Source organism: Coregonus clupeaformis, chromosome 17, assembly GCF_020615455.1.
Source record: "Coregonus clupeaformis isolate EN_2021a chromosome 17, ASM2061545v1, whole genome shotgun sequence".
NCBI lineage: Eukaryota > Metazoa > Chordata > Actinopteri > Salmoniformes > Salmonidae > Coregonus > Coregonus clupeaformis.
The window spans coordinates 23,348,542-23,357,167 of record NC_059208.1 but is presented as its reverse complement, the minus strand read 5'-3'; the positions used below and the strand labels follow the sequence as shown (position 1 = coordinate 23,357,167).

General features: G+C 42.9%; 1 pseudogene; it reads right to left on the bottom strand.

Annotated features, from left to right (window-relative positions):
• Positions 1-2,192: 2,192 nt before the first annotated feature.
• Positions 2,193-5,994, bottom strand: LOC121586017 (annotated as a pseudogene).
• Between the last annotated feature and the right edge of the window lie 2,632 nt (positions 5,995-8,626).

Below are 8,626 nucleotides of genomic sequence, written 5' to 3'. Positions count from 1 at the left end.
AGAACCTGTTGTCTGGGCTGATGGGGGAGGTACTAGGGGAGAGTAAACACACGATGACATCACCACTGTGTGACCTGCCGTGTCCTCTGTGAACAAAGGGGGTCAGAAGTTCATAAGGTCAGCCCCATATATAGTGACAGGTGAAGCAGAATGTTATTTGAGTCCTTTGAAAACAGCAGCATTATTTTAGCAATTATTCCAGTATTCTCCAAAACTAGGAAATGTCACTGAGCACTCCGCATGATTAATAGTTATCATTACAGCCATCGTGTGGCAACATTAACAAGATAGCCTTCTTAAAATGTCCAAGGCAACTTGTGTGACTGGGCCATAATGCATGTTGATGCTGAGGTTTATACTGTATCTCTATACTCTCTCTCCTGTCCTCCTCCAGCTCACAGCATTCCAGGCCAGAGTACAGCTGTAGAGTAGGCCTAAAGTCTGACCACAGAGCAGCAGAGAGGAGAGGGACTGAGACTGAGGGACAAGCAGTCCTCTGTGTGCTCTGGCCTGGGCTGCTGGCTGTACAAGCTCTTCCTGACAAACCAGTAGCAAGCCAGGCATCAGGAACACACACGGACAGACAGGGAGGCAGGCAGAGAGAGACCTAGCATACACATAGTATGTGTGTCATAAATGGCACCCTATTCCCTATGGGCCCTGGTCAAAAGTAGTGTACTATATAGCGAATATGTTGCCCTTTGGGATGCAGCCATAGTATCTGTTCAGTCAGCTAAGTCAAATCAATAAGGGCTTGAAATTAAGGCATGTACTGTACGTCCATGGAGGTCAGTCAGTGATACTCTTATAGGAGGAAAACATGGCCCATATTACTATAAATCCAGAGACTAGAAGTGGATATCATTCAGTTAAATGACCTGAAGGTTGCTTTGGCACTGCATTGACTCAAGTCCTCAACTCTGTGCCAAGCACTTACTACATCTCACTGATACTCAACATTTCACAATGAAAATGGGGAGTGTTCTTCAGCACACCCGCTAACCTGTCTGAGACTAAGGGCTCGATTCAACCTGTGCGCAGAATATCTGCGTTCTAGCGCGGTTCACATTTAAAGGTAATTTCCGATTGAGCAGACGTATGCATAATTTACCATGAATGCATAATTTACCATGAATGCAGTCTCCGCGACCTTGGGAACATTGCCTTTAATTATCAATCGTGCTATAAAGCGGATCTTCAGCACAACGGACTGAATTGAGCCCTAACCGTGTGTATGCATAAACTACTGGACATGCGCCTTATATATAGTTCACATGAACTTACAGTCAGCTTAGCTACAAACTATACACCCACAGACTTCAGAAAAGCTTGGACACAATAGATACAAGAGTGAACAGAACAACCTCTGAAAAGAGCAACAGAATTAAAGACAAAAAGAAACGACCCTTACAATGCTTGTATGAAAGTTGAGTAGCTGACCTACGTATGTGACTGCCAGACATGGGACACAAGCTATTTTAAGTGCAAAGCAACAATGCCCCTACACAAGCAAGGCCTCTGAGCGTTCACAGTGCATTCCAACCATTCAGAAGATTCCCATCCACCTCATTTTGCCTAACCAGAGAGCTGCATTTGATTAACATCCACCAAGGATATAGAAGTTATTTTTCAAACCAGACTTCACAGTTGGCTGAGGGATCTGTACTTCAAATTGGAAACACTGAGATAAAACTTAAGTTCACTGTTGAGCTTTTCCCCCTTTAAAAATGATTGCTATTACCATGTTGTTACAAAGTGAATACTATACAGAGTCTATGAAGCACATTTGTTTACAATCCAAATATTAAACTACATTTTAGGCAGGTAGCCTAGCGGTTAAGAGCATTGGGCCAGTAACTGAAAGGTCGCTGGTTCTAATCCCCTAGCCGACTAGTTGAAAAAGATGTTAATGTACCCTTGAGCAAGGCACTTAACCCTAATTGCTCCTGTAAGTCGTTCTGAATAAGACCACCTGCTAAATTACTAAAATGTAAATGTGCACTAGGCTAACAGCATGATTCAATCCATCAACTCTGGTTTTTAACACATGAAAATAATAGATATTTCAAATCAACATGACAGTTTGTGCAAAGGTGGGATATTTTATTCTTTAAAGTAATCAGTGTGGATATAAAAAAATGTTTCTATAAATATAATGTTTTTTAATAACAAATAAATGCAGAATACCAGAATTAAACATAACAGATGTCAAAGGCATGAACATATTGTTTAATAGAGAGCCATCGATGCATTTAGGGTAAAATAACTTTCATGCATTTGACAAGAACATAACAGAAGATGTTTGAGGTGGGAACAGATCAGGGTGTCTTCCTTTATAAAGCCTAAAGACAGCTGCTCATCCTGCATGGTTAGCGCCAACACACACACACACCAGCACGTGCACACACTAAAACACACACGCACACACTTAACCAGGAGAGAAATGACTCAGGGGTGAAAGGGGACTGCTCAAAGCTGCCACCTGGGCCCATTGTAAAAAAACAGCCACATTTTGCCAACAATTACCATGTGGGGAATAATCATTTTCTGACTCTGATTACCTGTAGGTCCGAAAATTACAAAACGCACCGTTACAAAATGACATTTTCTCTGTCCTATCTCCTTCATTTATCAATTCATTTTCCGTTTTTATAAGCCAATTATACAGCCGGCTGTAGAGTAGGCTACTGCGTATTTCAGCTTGTTCATCAGTGAAAGATTGGTGTTTCAGCTGTATGTCTGTCTGTCTGTCTGTCTGTGAGAAAGCATTAGGATGTGCAGCTGAAGTGTTATTTAGCCCCACCTCTGAGTGTGAGCTGTCTCTGTCCAGCATTCTGTATTCCCCTAGCCTGGTCCCAGACCTGATTGTGCTGTCCTGCCTACTCCTATGGTCCTTCGGAGTTGGCAAGACAGCACAAACAGATCTGGGACCAGGCTAGTATTTCTCCTCAAAGTGCTCAGAAAGGTAAACAATGGCACAAACAAGGTGAGTCTGTTCTGTGTTAATAGGCAGCAAGATATCTGAAAGACAAAATGTTGAAATTATCCTGCAAATGGTTTACTTTCATTCTATTACAATATTTTGTTGTAATCACCAAAAGACCGCTTTTAACTTTGGTGCAAGTATTTGGCCTTTATTTGGGGTTAAATGTTCTCATTCTGGCTTGAAGTACAGTAGGTTCTAAAAACATTTGTATTAGGATTCATGTCATGTAGGCTACATAGTACATGTGCACACAATCCCAAACCTATACCTCCTTTCTTGTTTTCAAAATGCTGATTGTACTTTTAACCGTCAAATCCAAGGCATTTAGAAATATGTTGAACACCTAATCCCAAACCTATACCTTGTTTTAAAATAAATGTTGATTGTATTTTTAACCTTCAAATCCCAGGCATTTAGGCATTTAGAAATATGTTGAATAGAAGAGAACAGTTGGACAGAAAGAACAGCAGTTTAATGGGGGATAAGGACCCACGAGGAAGCAATTGCTTTTCACGGGATTCTGCTGCTTAGAATAGAAACAATGTTCAGAGCCAGTCCACTGATCAAAGACAGCTAGCTACAACCCTCTCCCAGCAGTGGCCAAGCCAACTCAGGTCCTAAGACAACCATATCCTTAATGCTAACTGCTCAGTCAGCTGGCTCTTTATCATGATTAGGAAGGTACATTTCCATTATGCCCAAAGTGTGTAAAATAAATGTTGGTTTTAATAGAGGGAAACAACTAAAAAAGAGAATTTTGATCTTTAAATACAAATATATACTTACAAAAATCTCACAAAATGTTTTATGTACAATAGAAACATCCATGTACCAATGAGTGTCTCTGCATGGCAATTAAGTCCAAAAAACGATTATCATTCATTCAGTCTGTAAATAAACACCGTTTTTTTGTGTGTGGGGGACGCCCATCATGGGCTACAGTACATCCAGAGGTCTCACCCCACCCAGACCACTCACACCGTGGTCTCTCCCTGTTTGTTGTTAGCCAGTCTCGTGTAAAACCTCCTCCAGGAGTTGAGGGTCTTCCCAGACCAGATCCAGAACCCGGACGTTATCCCCACGATCAGAGTCATGAGGTACTTGATCATGAAGACGGTGAAGTCGGGGCTCATGTTGGGGTGTGGGTGGGCCGGACAGGGCACGGCGTACGTCTTACACGTCTGGCTGATCCACGTCCTCTCCCACTGCTCCCGGAAGGCCTGCTCGTAGAAGTAACAGGCTATGACGATAGTGGCAGGGACAGTATAGAGCACGCTGAAGATCCCTATCCTCACCATCAGCTTCTCCAGCTTCTCTGTTTTGGTGCCGTCGTGCTTCATGATGGTTCTGATCCGGAACAGAGACACAAAGCCTGCCAGGAGGAACGAGGTGCCAATGAAGAGGTAGACGAACAGCGGGGCCAGGACGAAGCCTCGGAGAGCGTCCACGCTGTTGATACCCACGAAGCACACGCCGCTAAGGACATCCCCGTCCACCTGGCCCACCGCCAGGATAGTGATGGTCTTAATGGCGGGCACTGCCCACGCTGCCAGGTGGAAGTACTGCGAGTTGGCCTCGATGGCTTCGTGACCCCACTTCATCCCTGCTGCCAGAAACCAGGTGAGGGCCAGGATGACCCACCAGATGGAGCTGGCCATGCTGAAAAAATACAACATCATGAAGAGGATGGTACATCCCTCCTTTTTAGTACCCTGCACCACAGTCCTAATGTCGTTGTCAAACCTGTCATTGCAAACCACCTTGTCCTCAAGGAGAAATCCAGCTATGTAGGCAATGGATACCATGGTGTAGCAACCGGATAGAAAGATTATTGGGCGCTCAGGGTAGCTGAAGCGTTTCATGTCCACCAGATAGGTTAGAACGGTAAATAAGGTGGATGCACAACATAACACGGACCAGATTACTATCCATATCCTGGCGAATTTTAACTCTTCCTCGCTGAAGTACATCATTCCATTAGATTTCTTTGGCTCGCACGGTGCGCCACAGTCATCCTCACCGAGAAAACGGTAATTCAAATAAGTGGGTACTTTCAGAGAAGCCGGACACTTGAACTGTCCTTTTACAATCCCAGTATCGTGTGGGGTCTCCGTTACATCGGGGGTGGGATTGACCGGTGTGCTTTGACCAGACATATTCTGCCCGACGCACAGCTCGCCCGCTCCGTGAACCGGGAAAGACTCGCACGCGAGGCTGTCCGGCCACTGAAAACCGAATTTGTTCATGAGCGCCTCGCAGCCCTGTCTCGCCCTCTCGCACAGTGACCTGCACGGGGGAGCGCCTGTTCAAGCACCGTGCACACAGGCGCATACATGGAGCAGAGGAAAAACTTTAAATCAGGAGAACACTGAACTTTCACAAGCGGGTAAAACTGGTGTACCTCGAGCCCTGCGTCCTCCTGGTTTGTGTGTCCCAGTAAATTTGGCATGATGGTCTCGTTGTATGCGATGTCCGTACAAAGTGGAATAGAAATCGGCTGGCAAAAGCCGTGCTCCGGAATAGACATTCCCCGGTCGCCATACTGTCCATTTACCCTTATAGATCCCAAACTGATCAATAAAAACAGCTGCAAAAATATACACGTTACTCTGTTGTAATCCATTGCGAAAGCATTACGCACGGCCACAGCCATACTTTCTTTGCGGTTTCTTCCTAAACTAGCTAGCTCGCCAGCTAGCTCGCCACTACTTCCCCGCTCCCTTTCTTTGTTGGGTTTTTCTTTCCTTATAAATGTACTCCCTCCCTGCGTAACTTTAGGTTGTTTTCCCTTCTCCCCGCCGCTGCGCAGAGATGTTGAAGGTCCCCCAAAATCGAAAAATATCGCTGACAGAATTTGGAGAAAAACACCCGACCTACTATACACACCACATACAGGTCCGGACTCTGCAATATTCTTCTGCTACTCTAGCTGCCCGACAAATGTGATAGCCTCTCTGCTCTGCGCTGTTCAAACCTGTTTCCAGGCGCCCTGCTGTCTCAGTGAGCCTTCTTTCTCTCCTCCATATGGAAAAAAGGGTTGGACTAACAGATGGCAAGGTTTAGGGATCATCTACAATTGTTCATCTTGTGTGTGGCTCTCGATTGTTGACTGATGAGTTTCAACGTCTTAGTTCTATAGCCGAAACAATATTTAATATTTAATATAAGAATTATGCCCTTATAAATAGGCCTACGATACTTCTGAAAGCCACATCTAGGACTACTGATGGAAAAGGAAAGTTATAGACTATTTTACAAATATGACAGTAGGCCTACTGTTTATATGAGCAAACCCTTTACCCTTAACTTATACAGTATGTTCATTAAAACTGTGAGGTATTGACTCAGAGATATCCTATTAGACTTCCTCAAGTAGCCTACTCTTGTAACAGTCCAGACTCCCTTGATATTATCATCCAGTAAAACTGTGAGTGACTGTAAACCACACTAAATAAATGCCATGCACTTCCCATATTACAAATGAGTATAGCCTAAATGGGTCTTTTAGAGAGGGAAGAACAACCAGCATCATTTTAATCGGTCTCCCCTTTCAACCATAATGTCGTATCCCCCCGTTAGACCCTAGGTACAGGGATGAAAGTGGTTTGTCACCATGAGCCTTTGGGATCAGAGGGGTTTCAAACCCAGCTCCCACAGTGGTGCGCGCAGAGGGAACAATGGGAGGGGGAGACCCTGTGTAGAGGAGAACAGGAAGGAAACCGTGAGAGAGAAAAAGAGAGAGCGAGAGAGACCCTGTGTAGAACACCAAAGGAAGGAAGAGAGATACTCCACTACAGTGAGCTTAACAGGCTGTCCTGCCCCCCTTGACTTTCAGGGAGAGTCTATCATCTCTCATTTGTCATCAACTGTTCTGTACTGTACTGTTCACCAGAGATATATTAGATAACGTAAGGCTATTTATTGTACAATAACAGTGTCATAACAACATAAATAATAATCTCATTAACTACTGTTGCAACCACCAATAACACTATGACCAGTTATAGCGCATCAATAATATGATTAGCCCAAGGGATGTGCATCAAAACGTATTTATAGTTATCAACCTGTGGTTATGTGTGCAGAGGAGACTGTCACAGAGCACTCTCTATTGAGAATTCAAAACAACATCGCTCACTAGCTGAGGCAAAGCAAATACAGAGGATCCCTAATGTTAATGTTTCACCTAGGCATTCTGACTGGTTAGGAGGCATGTCTGTTAGTGGGATGGAGAGGGAGTCAATAAGTGTGAATTTATCCTGACAGAGGAATGCAGTGAGATTTGGTTCATCAAGCTACACCCTGCCAAGAGAGAGACACACAAACTCAAAATGACTTATGTTACTAAATGCCTTGTTTTAAGGCTGGGTGTCTAGCCAAGTCTATTCAGTTTGGAATACAGTTGTCCAGAGCAATCAACCTTACAAAGAAACATTTACAACTTTGAGTCAGATTTGACCTTCATGCAGTTGATCTATGATCCAACATTAAAGAGATAAACTGGAATTAACTATTGGAAATAAATTTTTTGGAGGGGAATTTTGGGTGCAAAACAGTTTCAGAACCATTTATGACCGCATGCAATAACCGCAGAAAAGAATAGAATGACTTCCTGTTTTTCCAAAGAAACGTAAAAAACATTATGAACATTACATTCTTACAGCACACATGGGCCCCTATAGTGTAATACGTGACATTGTGTTGTTGGGGTTTCCATTAATTTTTCCCCTACCTGTCTGTCACAGCAGTCATTATGACCCAGAGGTTGTTTGTTTTCATGTAATAAACTATATCTGTTTTTGGACCAGCATGCTGGAAAACTGTACTCATAACTGAAGTTACATACTTTTTCAATTATGCATCCCAAATGGCACCCTATTCCCTATATAGTGCACTACATTTAACCAGGGCCCATAGGGATGCCATTTGGGACGCAGACATGGAGATGTTGTTGACCTATTGGTATGGTTTGAATCAGAGACATAACACCTTGGTAGGTGTCCAGAGAAAACACTGTTGTGGTACAATGCAAAGAAGGCCTCTGTAATCAGGCCAGCTCAGCTCACATCAAACAGGGACTGGTAATACAGGATAAATCACTAGAAACTGTTGCTGGTACAGTTGAGTAAATTATGCCTTTAAAAAAACAAAGTATGTTACTTAGATCAATTCCAGGGATAACTAATTTCAGGAAATAGCTAACTATGTCAATACTGAGGAATAGGAGGACAAAGGCAGCCAACATCCACACTAGCATCACCACACTAGATTGGAATTGTATGAAGTAAGTATGTAATAAATGGCCTAACAGCAGCTGTTTTGCATTGGTAGCTGAACACAGTTTGAAGCATTAATAAACTTTATTTATTTCAGGTAAACCAACAATAAACAACATTTACAGAAGGACATTACATCTTCCATAATAACATTACATACAGGTCGTAACAAATAGGTAATGCAACAGCTATTCTACTATTATATACTAAGTTTCAGTTTATAAAGTGACCGGTAACACTTATTCTATGTCCGAAACACTTGTGAAAATGATGTATTTTCAGTGCATCATACAAAAAAGAAAAAATAGAAATGCAAGTGAAGCTTTTTTTTATACTGTAAAACACAAATTTAGTGTTGAGTACA